This window comes from Artemia sp. Qi Xiang Cuo, chromosome 7 (genome assembly GCF_049724085.1).
Source record: "Artemia sp. Qi Xiang Cuo chromosome 7, ASM4972408v1, whole genome shotgun sequence".
Taxonomy (NCBI): Eukaryota; Metazoa; Arthropoda; class Branchiopoda; order Anostraca; family Artemiidae; genus Artemia; species Artemia sp. Qi Xiang Cuo.
The window spans coordinates 23630245-23645820 of record NC_142800.1 but is presented as its reverse complement, the minus strand read 5'-3'; the positions used below and the strand labels follow the sequence as shown (position 1 = coordinate 23645820).

The window sequence follows — 15576 nt, the reverse complement described above, 5'->3', positions numbered from 1 at the left end:
TTTACCTTGTCACAGTTACATTTTCTTGATTTTTCAAAGTTCATTTTGAATTTCTTTCGTTGAAATGCAAGAGTTGGAATATTTCAGTAGTGTTTGGTTGTGGTTTACCTTGTCACAGTTACATTTTCTTGATTTTTCAAAGTTCATTTTGAATTTCTTTCGTTGAAATGCAAGAGTTGGAATATTTCAGTAGTGTTTGGTTGTGGTTTACCTTGTCACAGTTACATTTTCTTGATTTTTCAAAGTTCATTTTGAATTTCTTTCGTTGAAATGCAAGAGTTGGAATATTTCAGTAGTGTTTGGTTGTGGTTTACCTTGTCACAGTTACATTTTCTTGATTTTTCAAAGTTCATTTTGAATTTCTTTCGTTGAAATGCAAGAGTTGGAATATTTCAGTAGTGTTTGGTTGTGGTTTACCTTGTCACAGTTACATTTTCTTGATTTTTCAAAGTTCATTTTGAATTTCTTTCGTTGAAATGCAAGACTTGGACTATTTCAGTAGTGTTTTGGTTGTGGTTTACCATGACACAGTTTCATTTTCATGATTTTTCAATGTCGATTTGAATTGTTGTCCTGGAAAAGCAATATTTGGAATGTTTCAGCGGTGCTTGCTTATGGTTTACAACGTCAAAGTTACATTTTCTTGATTGTTACATTCTCAGCCCCTTTTTTTTTTGTTTTAAAGTAACTGCTGGAAAAGTACTGTAGCTTTTGGTTGTGTTTGAAAAGGTAAAATTTACTTATTCATGATATTTCATAGTTCATTCTGAATTACATTCGCGGAATTCTAATTGTTAGTATGTATCTGAGTTGTTTTGTTGGGGTTTAAATTGGCACAGTGTCATTGTAATGATTTTTCATTTACCTTTCTGATTTTCTTTTATTTAATTGTAAGAGTTGCAATATTTCAGTAGTGTTTGGTTGTGGTTTACCATGTCACAGTTACATTTTTTTGATATTTAAAAGTTCATTTTAATTTCTGTAGCTTAAATTCAAGAGTTGTAATATTTCAGTAGTGTTTGATTGTGGTTTACCTTGTCACAGTTACATTTTCTTGATTTTTCAAAGTTAATTTTGAATTTCTTATCGTTGAAATGCAAGAGTTGGAATATTTCAGTAGTGTTTTGTTGTGGATTACCTTGTCACATTTACTTTCTTTATATTTTTAAAATTTATTATTGATTTTATTTCAGTTATTTTCTTCAGTTGGAATATTTGAGTTGTGTTTGATTTTGGTTTACCTTGTCACAGTTACATTTTTTTGATTTTTCAAAGTTAATTTTGAATTTCTTTCGTTGAAATGAAAGAGTTGGAATATTTCAGTAGTGTTTGGTTGTGGTTTACCTTGTCACAGTTAAATTCTCTTGATTTTTCAAAGTTCATTTTAAATTTCTTTCGTTGAAATGCAAGACTTGGAATATTTCAGTAGTGTTCGTCTGTGGTTTACCTTGTCACATCTACATTTTCTTGATTTTTCAAAGTTCATTCTGAATTTTTTTCATTGAAATTCACGAGTTCGATTATTTCAAAAGTGTTTGGTTGTGGTATAGCTGGTATAATTTTCATTGTATTTATTTTTCAATGTCCAGTATGAATCTCGTTATCTGATATTAACGGTTTGGACCATTTCACTAGAGGGTGGCTGTTTTTGTCAAATTCTCTGTTTAATAGTCTTGATTTCCCTTATTTATCCTATAATTTCGTTAGTTTATATGTAAGAGTTTGATTATCTAAGCAGTGTTTGGTTTTGGTTTACCTTGTCCCAGATAAATTTTCTTGATTTTTCAAAGTTCATTTTGAATTTCTTTCGTTGAAATGCAAGAGTTAGAATATTTCAGTTGTGTTTGGTTGTGGTTTACCTTGTCACAGTTACATTATCTTGATTTTTCATAGTTCATTTTGAATTTCTTTCGTTGAAATGCAAGATTTTTATTAGTTAAGTAGTGTTTGCTTATGGTTTAACTTGTCAAAGTTACATTATACTTATTTTTCTATGTTCTTTTGAATTTCTTTCGTTGAAATGCAAGAGTTTGATTATTTCAGTAGTGTTTGGTTGTGTTTTACCTTGTCAATGTTACATTTTAATTATTTTTAAAAGTTCTTTTGAATTTCTTTCGTTGAAATGCACGAGTTGGAATATTTCAGTAGTGTTTGGTTTTTGTTTAACAATTAAAATATTCAATTTCTTGAATTTTCAAAGTTCTGTTAGATTTTCTTTCGTTGTAATGCAAGAGTTGGGATATTTCAGTAGTGTTTGGTTGTTGTTTACCTTGTCACATTTAAATTTTCATGATTTTTCAAAGTTGATTTTGAATTTATGTCTTTGAAATGAAAGAGTTGGAAAATTTCAGTAGTGTTTGGTTGCGGTTTACATTGTCAAAGTTACATTTTCTTGATTTTTCAAAGTTCATTTTGAATTTCTTTCGTTGAAATGCAAGAGTTGGAATATTTCAGTAGTGTTTGGTTGCGGTTTACCTTGTCAAAGTTACATTTTCTTGATTTTTCAAAATTCATTTTGAATTTCTTTCGATTAAAAGCAAGAGTTGGACTATGTCAGTAGTGTATGCATGTGGTGTAACTAGTCACAGTTACATTTTCCTGATTTTTCAAAGTTCATTTGTATTTCTTTCATTTGAAAATAACTAGTTTGTAGATTTAAGAAGTTTTTTGGTGTTGTTTAAATTGTCAAAGTTAAATTTCCGTGATTTTTCAAAGTTCATTTTGAATTTCTTTTTGAATTTAATTCGTTGAAATGCAAGAGTTGGAATATTTCAGTAGTGTTTGGTTGTGGTTTACCTTGTCACAGTTACATTTTCTTGATTTTTCAAAGTTCATCTTGAATTTCTTTCGTTGAAATGCAAGAGTTGGAATATTTCAGTAGTGTTTTGTTGTGGTTTACCTTGTCACAGTTATATTTTATGGATTTTTCAAAGTTAGTTTTGAATTTCTTTATTTTAAATTCATTAGTTTTAATATTTTAATAGTGTTTGTTTGCGGTATCAAGTGTCTCAGATTAATTTTATTGATATGTATATTAAATAATTTTTTTTATTGAGATTTATTTATATATATTTTATATTTCATTAGTGTTTGTTTTTGTTGTAAATTGTCACAGTTACATTTTCTTGATTTTTCAAAGTTCATTTTGAATTTCTTTCGTTGAAATGCAAGAGTTGGAATATTTCAGTAGTGTTTGATTGTGGTTTAACTTGGCATGATTAGGTTAGGTTAGGTTAGATTAAGTTAGGTTCGATTAAGTTCGGTTAGCCTAGGTTAGCCGCCGTCAGCCCGCCGCCGACGGCTAACCAAGCCGAACCTAACTAAATCTAACCAAACTTAATCTAACCTAACCTAACCTAATCATGCCAAGTTAAACCACAATCAAACACTACAGAAATATTCCAACTCTTGCATTTCAACGAATGAAATTCAAAAAGAAATTCAAAATGAACTTTGAAAAATCAAGAAAATGTAACTGTGACAAGGTAAACCACAACCAAACACTTCTGAAATAGTCCAACTCTTTCATTTCAATGAAAGAAATTCAAATGAACTTTGAAAAATCATGAAAATGTAAATGTGACAAGGTAATCCACAACCAAACACTACTGAAATATTCCAACTATTGCATTTCAACAAATGAAATTCAAAATGAAATTCAAAATGAACTTTGAAAAATCACGGAAATGTAACTGTGACAAGGTAAACCACGACCAAACGCTACTGAAATATTCCAACTCTTGCATTTCAATGAAAGAAATTCAATTGAACATTGAAAAATCAAGAAAATGTAACTGTGACAAGGTAACCCAAAAGCAAACACAACTGAAATAGTCAAACTCTTGCTTTTCAACGAAATAAAATCAAAATGAATGTTGAAAAATCAATAGAATGTAACTGTGACATTTTAAACCACAATCACAACATAGAGAAATATACCAAAATTTTCAATTTAACTAATTAAAAACAAAATGATAGTCGATAAATCAATAGAATATAACTTTGACTTGGTTATCCACTAAAAAACAAAGCTGAAATATTACGACTCATTCAGGTAAACGACTTACATTCAAAATCAACTTTGAAAACTCAAGAAAATGAAAATGTGACTCGGTAAATAATAGCCAAACACTAATGAAATATTCCAACTCTTGCTTTTCTACGAAAGAAATTCAAAATGAACTTTGAACAATCATGAAAATGTAACTGTGACAAGGAAAACCACAACCAAACACTACTGAAATATTCCAACTCTTGAAATTCAAAAGAACTTTGAAAAATCAAGAAAATGTAACTGTGACAAGTTAAACCACAACCAAACACTACTGAAATAATCCAACTCTTGCATTTCAACGAAAGAAATTCAAAAGAACTTTGAAAAATCAAGAAAATGAAACTGTGACAAGGTAAACCACAACCAAACACTACGGAAAAAATCAAACACTATCATTTCAAAGAAAGAAAGTCAAAATGAACTTTGAAAAATCAAGAAAAAGTAACTGTGACAATGTAAACCACAACCAAACACTACTGAAATATTCCAACTCTTGCATTTCAACGAAAGAAATTCAAAATGAACTTTGAAAAAACAAGAAAATGAAACTGTGACAATGTAAACAACAATCAAACACTACTGAAATATTAAAACTCTTTCAATTCAAAGAAAGAATTTCAAAATTAAAATTGAAAAATCATTAAATTTAACCAGGTAAATGAAAATCAACAAAACAAACAAAATGAAAAAAACATAAACATTAATATAAACGAAATAAATTCAGAATGAAATTTTATAAATCAATAATTTGAAACTTAGAAAATTTAAACAACAAAAACACTCTATTGAATTATTCAAAAACTTGCTTTTCAACTACATAAATTCAATGTGAAATTTGAGAAATCAAGAAAATGTAGCTATTACAAGGTAAACCACGGCCGAACACTGCTGAAATATTCCACCTCTTGCATATCAAGGAAAGACATTTAAAATGAACTTTGAAAAATCAAGAAAATGTAACTGTGACAATGTAAACCACAACCAAACACTACTGAAATATTCCAACTCTTGCATTTCAATGAAAGAAATTCAAAATGAACGGTTAAAAATAAAGAAAATGTAACTGTGACAAGGTAAACCACAACCAAACACTACTGAAATATTCCAACACTTGCATAACAAAGAAAGAAAATCAAAATGAACTAAGAAAAATCAAGAAAATGTAACTGTGACAAGGTAAACCACAACGTGACGAGGTAAATGATAACCAAACACTACTGAAATATTCCAACTCTTGCATTTCAACGAAAGAAATTCAAAATGAACTTTGAAAAATCAAGAAAATGTAACTGTGACTAGGTAAAACACAGCTAAACACTACTGAAACATTCCAACTCGTGCTTTTCATTGAAAGAAATTCTAAATGAACTTTTAAAAATCAAGAAAATGTAACTGTGACTAGGTAAACCACATACAAACCCTCCCGAAACATTCCAACTCTTGCTTTTCAAGGAAAGAAATTCAAAATGAACTTTGAAAAATCAAGAAAATGTAACTGTGACAAGGTATACCACAACAAAACACTACTGAAATATTCCAACTCTTGCATTTCAACGAAAGAAATTCAAAATGAACTTTGAAAAATCAGGAAAATGTAACTGTGACAAGGTAAACCCCATCCAAACACTACTGAAATATTCCAACTCTTGCATTTCAACGAAAGAAATTCAAAATCGACTTTGAAAAATCAAGAAAATGTGACTGTGACAAGGTAAACCCTATCAAAACACCACTTAAATATTACAACTCGTGCATTCAAACTCTGGAAAATATAGAAGAAATTTTAAAATTAAAGAATTTTTATAAGTGAAAATTTACTCCATAACCAAAATCTACCTTAACATTCCAACTCTTTCTTTTAAACTGCAAAAATACAGATTTACCTTTTAGAAATCAATAAGAATCTACTGTGATATGGTAAAACATAGCCAAACACCACTGAAATATTCCAAATATTGCTTTTCAATAATGTCATTTCAAAATTAACATTGAAAAATCAAGAAAATTAATCTGTGACAAGTTAAAACACAACCAAACGCTTCTGAAATATTCCAACTCTTGCATTTCAACGAAAGAAATTCAAAATGAACTTTCAATAATCAAGAAAATTTATCTTTGACAAGGTAATTCACAGCCAAACACTACTGAAATATTCCATCTCTTGCATTTCAACGAAATAAATTCAAAATGAACTTTTAAAAATCAAGAAAGTTTAACTTTGACAGGGTAAACTACAATCAAACACTACTGAAATATTTCAACTCTTGCATTTCAACGAAAGAAATTCAAAATGAACTTTGAAGAATCAAGAAAATGTAACTGTGACATGGTAAACTACAACCCAACACTATTGAAATATTCCAACTCTTGCATTTAAAAGAAAGAAATTCAAAATGAACTTTGAAAAATCAATAAAATTTAACTGTGATAAGTTAAACCACTACCAAACACTACTGAAATATTCCAACTCTTGCATTTCAACGAAAGAAATTCAAAATGAACTTTGAAAAATCTAGAAAATGTAACTGTGACAAGGTAAACCACAACGAAACACAACTGAAATATTCCAAATAGTGAATATAAAATACTGATTTTAATAATGATCTTATAATTAAATATAAAATGTAACTTTTACTCTGTAATCCTAATCCATACACTACTTAAATATTCCAACTCTTGCATATCAACTAAAGAAATTCAAAATGAACTTTGAAAAATCAAGAAAATGTAACTGTGACAAGGTAAACCACGACCAAACACTACTGAAATATTCCAACTCTTGCATTTCAATTAAATAAATACAAAATGAACTTTGAAAAAAATCAAGAAAATGTAACTGTGACAAGTTAAAACACAAGCAAACACTAATGAAATATTCCAACTCTTGCTTTTCAACGAAAGAAATTAAAAATGAACTTTGAAAAATCAAGAAAATGTAACTGTGACAAGGTAAACCACAACCAAACACTACTGAAATATTACAACTCTTGCATTTCAACGAAAGAAATTTAAATGAACTTTGAAAAATCAAGAAAATGTAACTTTGACAAGGTAAACCACAACCAGACACTAATGAAATCTTCAAACTCTTTCATTACTACGTAATATATTAAATATTAAATTTTAATCTAATATAATAATTATATTATTAAAGTTACAAAAAAACAAAAAGAAAAAGAAATAGAAAAACTATTGCATTTAAACGATATAAATAAATAATGAACTTTGAAAAATCAAGAAATTGTAACTGTGACAAGGTAAACCACAACCATACACTACTGAAATATTCCAACTCTTGCATTTCAACTAAAGAAAATCAAAATGAACTTTGAAAAATCAATAAACTGTAACTGTGACAAGTTAAACCACAACCAAACGCTACTGAAATATTCCAACTCTTGCATTTCAACGAAAGAAATTCAAAATGAACTTTGAAAAATCAAGAAAAAGTAACTGTGATAAGGTAAACCACGACCAAACACTACTGAAATATTCCAACTCTTGCATTTCAACGTAAGAAATTCAAAATGAACTTTGAAAAATCAAGAAAATGTAACTACCCTGCGGCACATCCCCCGCGGCGATTTCCTGACCCGCGGCGCATCCCGGCGGCACATCCTGCGGCACGTTCCTGGCCCACGGCGCAGCCCGGCGGCGCTTCGCTGGCCCGGGGGCCCTGTGGGGCCCGGGGGAGGGCCTTTGGGGCCCAGGGGGGGCCTTTGGGAGTCTGGGGGACACTTGAGGACCGTTTGGTCCTTTGGGAGCCGGTTGGCCCTTTGGGGGCCGGGGGAGGGCCTGTGGGGGGCCGGGGGGCAGTTGTGGGCCTGGGGGACATTTGGGGACCGGTGTAGGGCCTTTGGGCCCCCATTGGTCCTTTGGGGCCGGGAGAGGGCCTTGGGGGGGCACAAGGAGGGCTTTGGGGCACCGGGGGGACTGTGAGGGGCCGGGGGACAGTTGTTTGCCTGGAGAACAGGGGTGAATTGGTGGATTGCCGTGTGGACCCCTGTCTGTCTGGGGGAGAGCGATGGATTGGTGGGGGGGCCCGGGGATGGCCGTTGAGGGTCTGGGTGGGCCTTTGGGGGCGCCGGTGGCCCTTTGGGAGCTTGGGGGGCCTTTGAGGGTCTGGGGGGACAGTTGGGGGCCTGGGGAGACATTTGGGGACCGGTGCAGGGCCTTTGGGACCCCGTTGGTCCTTTGGGAGCTTGATGGGCCTTTGGGGGGGCCCGGGGATGGCCGTTGAGGGTCCGGGGGGACAGTTGGGGGCTTGGGGGACATTTGGGGACCGGTGGAGGGCCTTTGGGACCCCGTTGGTCCTTTGGGAGCTAGATGGGCCTTTTGGGGGCCCGGGGATGGCCGTTGAGGATCTGGGGGGGCCTTTGGGGGGGCCGGTGGCCCTTTGGGAGCTTGGGAGGCCTTTGAGGGTCCGGGGGGACAGTTGGGGGCCTGGGGAGACATTTGGGGACCGGTGGAGGGCCTTTGGGACCCCGTTGGTCCTTTGGGAGCTCGATGGGCCTTTGGGGGGGCCCGGGGATGGCCGTGGGGGGGCGGGGGGGGCCTTGGGGGGCCCGGGTGCCCCTGGGGGCGCGTGGGGGGCTTGGCGGCCCGGGGGCGTCCGTCGGGGTTGGTGTAGGAGGTTTGGAACCCTTTGGGGTTGGGTTAGAGGACCTCACAACACTGTTCAAATGAAACTTGTGTATTATAACGACCACAGAGTTTCACCATTAAATTCTCTTCTAAAATCTCTTCAAAAATCTTCTTTTAAAATGTCTCTATCTGTTTCGCCGAAATAGTTCCATAACCTGTCTAAAATGGTTTCGCCCAAATAATCCCTAAACGTCAATTCAGTGTGTTCCTTTGTTTTTGGTATCTCTGCGCTAATGCATTTCAAATTAATAAGAAACCTTTTCGCGCGCTAAAACAATTCATCGCTAAGATGTTTCATGGAGAATTGTTTCCATGGCCTTTGGTTATTAATATCTTTTGGAGTTCGACCAGTAGAACTGTTCCCGAGGCAAAGACATTAATGATTTGGATCTATTCCTGGAGAAATGTTTCTAGGCGAAAATTTTTAAAGTCTGACAGATGATGCCATTGATTGATTGATCTGTCAAGAAAGGGGAAATTAATTTGTTGTTTCTAAGGGGATCCCTGTTTTTCAAATTCTCACTGACAAAAACCATAAAACATCCATAATTTGATGTTGACATCCGTGAAAAACATCAAATAAATCGAACAACACACATAACCATCCATGAAAACAACCATAAATGTGACAAAATTCCTGTTTTTCCAAGTGAGACCATTCCTGTTTTTTCATTCTCACTGAGAAAACCATACACCACGTGGTTCTCGTCGCGCTGGTACCCCCTCCTCTACTCACAATTACTGATAAGGAGAGAGTTCAAGAGAAATGGGTAGAACATTTTGAGATAGTGGAGTTACAGGAAAAAAATAAAGAAAAGAATGAAAAATTATTTGACCCTTTGGATGTGAAGGAAGTTTTATTTTGTTAGGAAAAATTAGTGACAGTGCTAAAAGAAGTACCAAGTAATAAGGCTCAGTTGCTGATAGTGTGATAAAGGAGTTTCTTATGTTTGGTGGTTTTGAGGCTAGAAATAGTTTACCGAAGGTTATAACTATGATCTTTGAAAAAGGGTAGGTATTTAGTGATCTTACGAAAACTCTAATTAAACCCTCTATAAGAAAGGTGATAAGAGCATGGGCGCCCATATGGAAGGGGGAGGGAGGGCAGCAGGGCTCAAGCCTCCCTCTGGCTGAATGATGCTGCCTTATATTTTATATTTTCGCTTTGAGATTCCTATTATATAGCATTAAAAATGCCGATTGGACCCGCCCCCCCCCCCCCTAAAATTCAGCTTATAGGTACCCATGGATAAAAGTGAGTCTGGTAATTACAGAGGCATTAGCAAGGTTTCTGTGTAGCAAATTTCTTAGTATGATGATACTTTTTAGATCTAGAGATGCTGTAGACAAATTTTTAAGAGAAGGACGGTTTGGCTTTAGGAAAGGTAAAGGATGTGTCGAACAAATTTTCAGTCTTAGAATAATGATTGAGAAGTGCCAGAGTCATCAAACAACTTTAGTCGTCAGTTTTATAGATCATGAACAAGCTTTTGATTCAGCTAATAGAAGAGCTTTAGCGAAGGTCTTATCTATGTCATAGCAGACAAATACATTCAAGTGATTAGTGCTATGAATGAGAATAACATTGCTGTGGTTAACGTACGAAACACAGTTTATATAATTATCCAGTAAGTTTACCGCAAATGATTTCTGGCTCTTCATTCTCGGTGCGAACAAAAAGCTCCTCCCACTTATTTGTGAACTTATTGTCCACTTATTGGTTGAGCCGGCCAAGTGGTTTTGTCAGTACTTGTTCCGTAGGTGATTATTTATTGTCTACCCGTGAAAAGATCTAATGCCGCTTATGTTTATAGGTTATCTGGAGCACTCGCACCTCGGTCCGGGTTTTTATAATGGGTGAGAAAGGGAAAGATCATACTGCTAATTATATAAACTGTGGTACGAAATGAGCTTAATAACTGGTTTCGTATTAAAATAGGAGTTATGCAGGGTTGCGTTCTATCTCCATTTATATGGATCATTTTGACGGACTTTTTCTTAAGGAGCACAGGAAAGGCAATGGGATCATTTTGGGATTATGGGATTTTGGGATTTGGGATTTGGGACAATGGGATTATATGGATCATTTTGACGGACTTTTTCTTAAGGAGCACAGGAAAGGCAATGGGATCATTTTGGGATTATGGGATTTTGGGATTTGGGATTTGGGACAATGGGATTATATGGATCATTTTGACGGACTTTTTCTTAAGGAGCACAGGAAAGGCAATGGGATCATTTTGGGATTATGGGATTTTGGGATTTGGGATTTGGGACAATGGGATTATATGGATCATTTTGACGGACTTTTTCTTAAGGAGCACAGGAAAGGCAATGGGAGAACACGGAGTTAAATTGGGAAGTATAAATATCCTGGACTTAAATTATGTTGATGATTTAAGCATCCTAGATTACAGCGTTAGAAAAATTAGCGAGCTTGTAGAGGGTTTGCGATTTTAGGGTGCAAGAATAGGTTAGAAAGTCAATATTAAGAATAATGGTAGATAGACTTATCTATCCAAAAATGAAATGACATCATTTTTATACAATCCAAAAAAGGGCTTATCCCAGATTTGCCTCTAAATCGCTCAGACTATCTGTCTTAGCTTTTTCTACAATTAGCCATGTCTTGATGCCTGCAAAATACTTGATTTTAATTATTAATACTTAATCGCTTGGTTTAATACTTGATTCAGTACTTAATCGATAAGGCACTGAAGATAAGTTAAGATGAAAAGGTGATGTTGGGTAACGAGAAGATCAATCAAGTGGACAGCTTCACTTACCTAGGTAGTATCAAACAGTTCGTGGTAACGAACTGTAAGTAAGGAGCGACCCGGCTCAATGGTAACCGAAACTCTAAAAAACGGAATTTTGATACTAATAGATACATCAAAAGAATCAGATTTTAATTCTGATTTCAAATATATAAGTTTCATTAAGTTTAATCTTACCCATCAAAAGTTATGTGCCTGAGAAAATTTGGCTGATTTTCGAAAAAAAGGGGACAGACCCCCTAAAAGTTATGGAACCTTAATAAAAATAACACCATTATATTCACCGTATCATAGAACCCTACTGTAGAGGTTTCAAGCTCCTATATACAAAAATGTGGAATTTTCCATTTTTTGCCAGAAGAAAGATCACGTATGCGTGTTTTTTTTTTTGTTTGTTTTTTTTTTTTTTTTTTTTTTACCAGGGATGTTCGTATCGAACCAGTGGTCCAATAATATAGTAGGAGGGGTCATTTGAACGGAAATTAAAAGTTATAGTGCCATTTTTAAGTGACCAAAAAAAATGGAGGGCAACTAGGCCCCCTCCCACGCTCATTTTTTTCCCAAAGTCACCCGATCAAAATTTTGAGATAGCCATTTTGTTCAGCATGGTCGAAAATATGATAAAAATGTCTTTTAGGATGACTTGATCCCCCAAAGTCCCCAGGGGAGGGCTGAAAGTTATGAACTTTACTCAATGTTAACATATAGTATTGGTTATTTTGAAGTATAAAGAGTTTTTCAGAATAGATTTTGTATGGTAGGAGGGGGAAGGAGAGGGTCGGGGGCTATCTGGAATGATCTTTCCATGACGGATGTTTTCATTGGGGCAGGGCCATTGCTCTGAATGGGGCGCCGGATTTCCCAGTATTATTAAAGAGAAAGATCAGGAATTAAATAAAAAAAACAAGTTTTTCAACTGATCAACTGATTGTGATTAAGAGGTCATTTTTAAAGAACTGGAAAAAAAATTCGAACTATAGTTTAAAGAGCAGGGTATTGACTAGGGGCGAACCCCCTAATATACGTGTTAAAAATTTATGAATATAGAAGTTCGTTACGTAAGTTAATTCTAAGTTACGTATATTTATTACTAATAAAAACGTTCGTAAATAAAATTAAACAAGTTTCGAGAAAGCCATTTAACCAAATATAATATGCAAATTTTGTTTTAATTATTCATGTACGGTGAGCCAAAATCAAAACCTGCATTAATTCGAAAACGTTCAAAAATTAAATAAAAAAAACAAGTTTTTTTAACTGAAAGTAAGGAACGACGTTAAAACTTAAAACGAACAGAAATTATTCCGTATATGAAGGGGGCTGTCCCTCCTCAACGCCTCGCTCTTTAAGCTAAATTTTGACTTTATAACAACACTATTTTTTTAAAAAATAAAAAAAATTTATCGTAAAGAGAGAGGCGTTGAGGAGGGGACAGCCCCCGTCATATACGGAATAATTTCTGTTCGTTTTAAGTTTTAACGTCGTTCCTTACTTTCAGTTAAAAAAACTTGTTTTTTTTATTTAATTATTAGTAAAGACAACACAGCGAAGATGTTAAAAGTAGAATAGACAAAGCCCAGGGTCTTTTTCACAGTTAAACAAAAGTTTGGAAGAAGTCTGCGAAACAAGATTAGAATATTGTGACCACAGTGATGACAGTGGTCAAGTATGGTTCTCAAGCGTGGGCGCTTCGAAAAACGGAGGAAGATTTGCTAGATGTTTTCCAAAGAAAGTGCATGCGGTTTGTTTTGGGTACACAACTGACTGACCGTATCTCAAGCAATAAGCTGTACCAAAAATATGGTCCAATTCCGCTTTTTACGGCTATAATGACACAAAGGTTGAGATGGCTAGAACACGTTCTGCTTACACGTCCTTGTCGGCCAACTGTCTAGGGCAAAACGAAAAGCAGGTCGTCCTCGATTGGGCTGGGAGGATGTCATAAGGTAAGATTTAATGAAAATGAGAAATTTCTGGGCGGGGATGTAAAGAGGTTGAGGATGGAGTAGGAACGTAAGTAGCTGTGTCGACCTCAGGCGGCTTGGCGCTGCAGTGAGTTGTTAGACGCAGTAGCAGTAATAGTAAGTGTCTCCACAAGCCTTAAATTGAAAATATGCCAACATGCTGATAAAGTTCCTCAACTAAAAAACCAGCTTAAATAAAATTAAGCTTAAAAATTTTAAGCCTAAAAAGAAATCCTAGTGGGAAAGCTGGCATAAAATACGTCCATATTGAATAAATTCGGCTGTTTTTAACTCTAAAACTGCTTCGTCTGTCCAGCCCTTAAAGCTTTCTCGCTATTACGGTATTGTTAGCAGCGCCCATAGTATGAGCTTAGTGTTAGAAACAGTACAGGAACAAAACGACCGTAAGTTATTCGTATCCATAATCTATGTTTGAAGTTGGTTAAACAGCTTGACTTGCTGTTCATGCTGAGAAGGCTGTGCCCATCATTAATGGAGAACATTATTTATTTGCAAGTAAAGAGCAGCCTTAAATCTTAAAATGAGAAACTTCTCACCAAGTAAATTTACGCTTTACTGGACGCACGTTCCAATGTAAAAAATTTAAACAGTTGGTAATTGCAAGTTTAATGTTTACTTTATTCCCTTTCAAGATACTATTTGAAGCCACAACATTATCAAAATACGTATGCATCCCAATGTGTATTTGAAAACCTTCCGATTTTCTTTGTATTTCTTTAGACAAAAATCAAAAACAGTAGAGAATGATACAAAAATAATTTTTTCTGTAGAATTTATTAGTATCTATTGCACTTTCTGTAGCATGCTAGACCTGAAATCCTTTGTCCGCGAGGACAGGGGTTCGAATCCTGGCGTCGTTGGTTATTTGGTTTGGAACGGGGGTCAGTGCCGTGTCTCTGTAAGATCAGCCAGAGTCAACCCACCTCTAAATATATACCAGGAGAAATCTGGAGAAGGTAAACATGAAGGGTGTGCCAAAACACAGAAAGGCAGGCCCATATACCCCCCCCCACCATTGCACTTCCTGTGTGAAAGGCCATAAAACGGGTATCAGCACCGTCGGTTGTAAAAATCTAGTGCCTTATTCTTTATCTTTAAAGGATATTGTGGCGCCACGCAGACCTGTAACAGGGTGGATCTTCCTACCCGCAGCCTTCTCCCCCAATTACTTTCTAATCACTGCTCATTTTTATAGTCGAACAGCATTCCGTTTTAACGTTTAACAAGAGTTATAAATCCCCATTGTCTTGATTTAAGCCGAAGCTATTTAGTCTGATTATCTTATACTATTGGGAAGTGTTTCCCCGCTTAAACTGCCACAGCACTTGCGTCGACTTCCATCTCTGAGTATAATTCTATAAAGTGAATGAGACACTAGTTCCCATTCCAGAACGAAACCTTTTGCAACCAGAGATTAACTTTAATTGAAGTTGATACCTTGAAGTACTTTAATATGGAGTTGGATTAATTAGTCGATTGTGAGTCATATTTTTCTTTGATAGAGGCAAATAAGGGCGTATACAGGATTTTTGTTTAGAGGAAGTTATTTTTTTTTTTTAACGCATTAAAAATTTGTGTTCGGTTTTGTTACATTTTACGAGACGGACGAAAATATTGGAGGAGGTTTTCAAAGCCGGCACCCCACTCCTCCCTGGATACGGCCTTGGAGGCAAACGTAGCTGATTTTGGGTGTGACTCAAGGTTTTTTTTTTTTTTAGTAGACCAAATTGGAAATTTTGTATTCTTTTTACGTTCTCTAAAGATAGGCATGTTAGTGGAGAGCGTAGATGTCCATTACAGGTGTTGCTTTTCACCCAGGTGACCTACCAGAATCATCATAGTGTCTCATTATCAAAACTAAACAATGCAAAGCATAAATGCATTTCGAAGCGTTTAAGCAGACTTAGGCATCGTTTTCAGTTTATGTGATTATTGGTACTGCTTTCGTTGGTAACATTGGAAGAACTGTTACTGGGACTCATGTTATTGGTACTCAACAAAGCTTATGCGTATCCCCCCACCCCCCCCCCCAAAAAAAAAAACTCTCCGGCAAATTACCCTTCCCGCCGTAAATCCCCCCAGATAGTTTCCCCACAGAAAATACCCCTTGGAATTT

The 15576-nt window shown here is 35.5% G+C and overlaps 1 protein-coding gene across 3 annotated transcripts in view; it reads left to right on the top strand.

Annotated features, from left to right (window-relative positions):
- The window catches only part of LOC148950065 (G protein-coupled receptor moody-like), a 343869-nt gene that overhangs the window by 78603 nt on the left and 249690 nt on the right, over positions 1-15576 (top strand). The window contains exon 1 of one of the 3 annotated variants that reach the window (XM_089092103.1): positions 14847-14938. The exons of 1 other annotated variant lie outside the window; for it this stretch is intronic. The gene's annotated coding sequence lies outside the window, so the exon portion shown is untranslated. Of the gene's footprint in view, positions 1-14846; positions 14939-15576 lie in introns of those variants that run through there. One more of the 3 variants, XM_089092104.1, reaches the window with a different exon arrangement.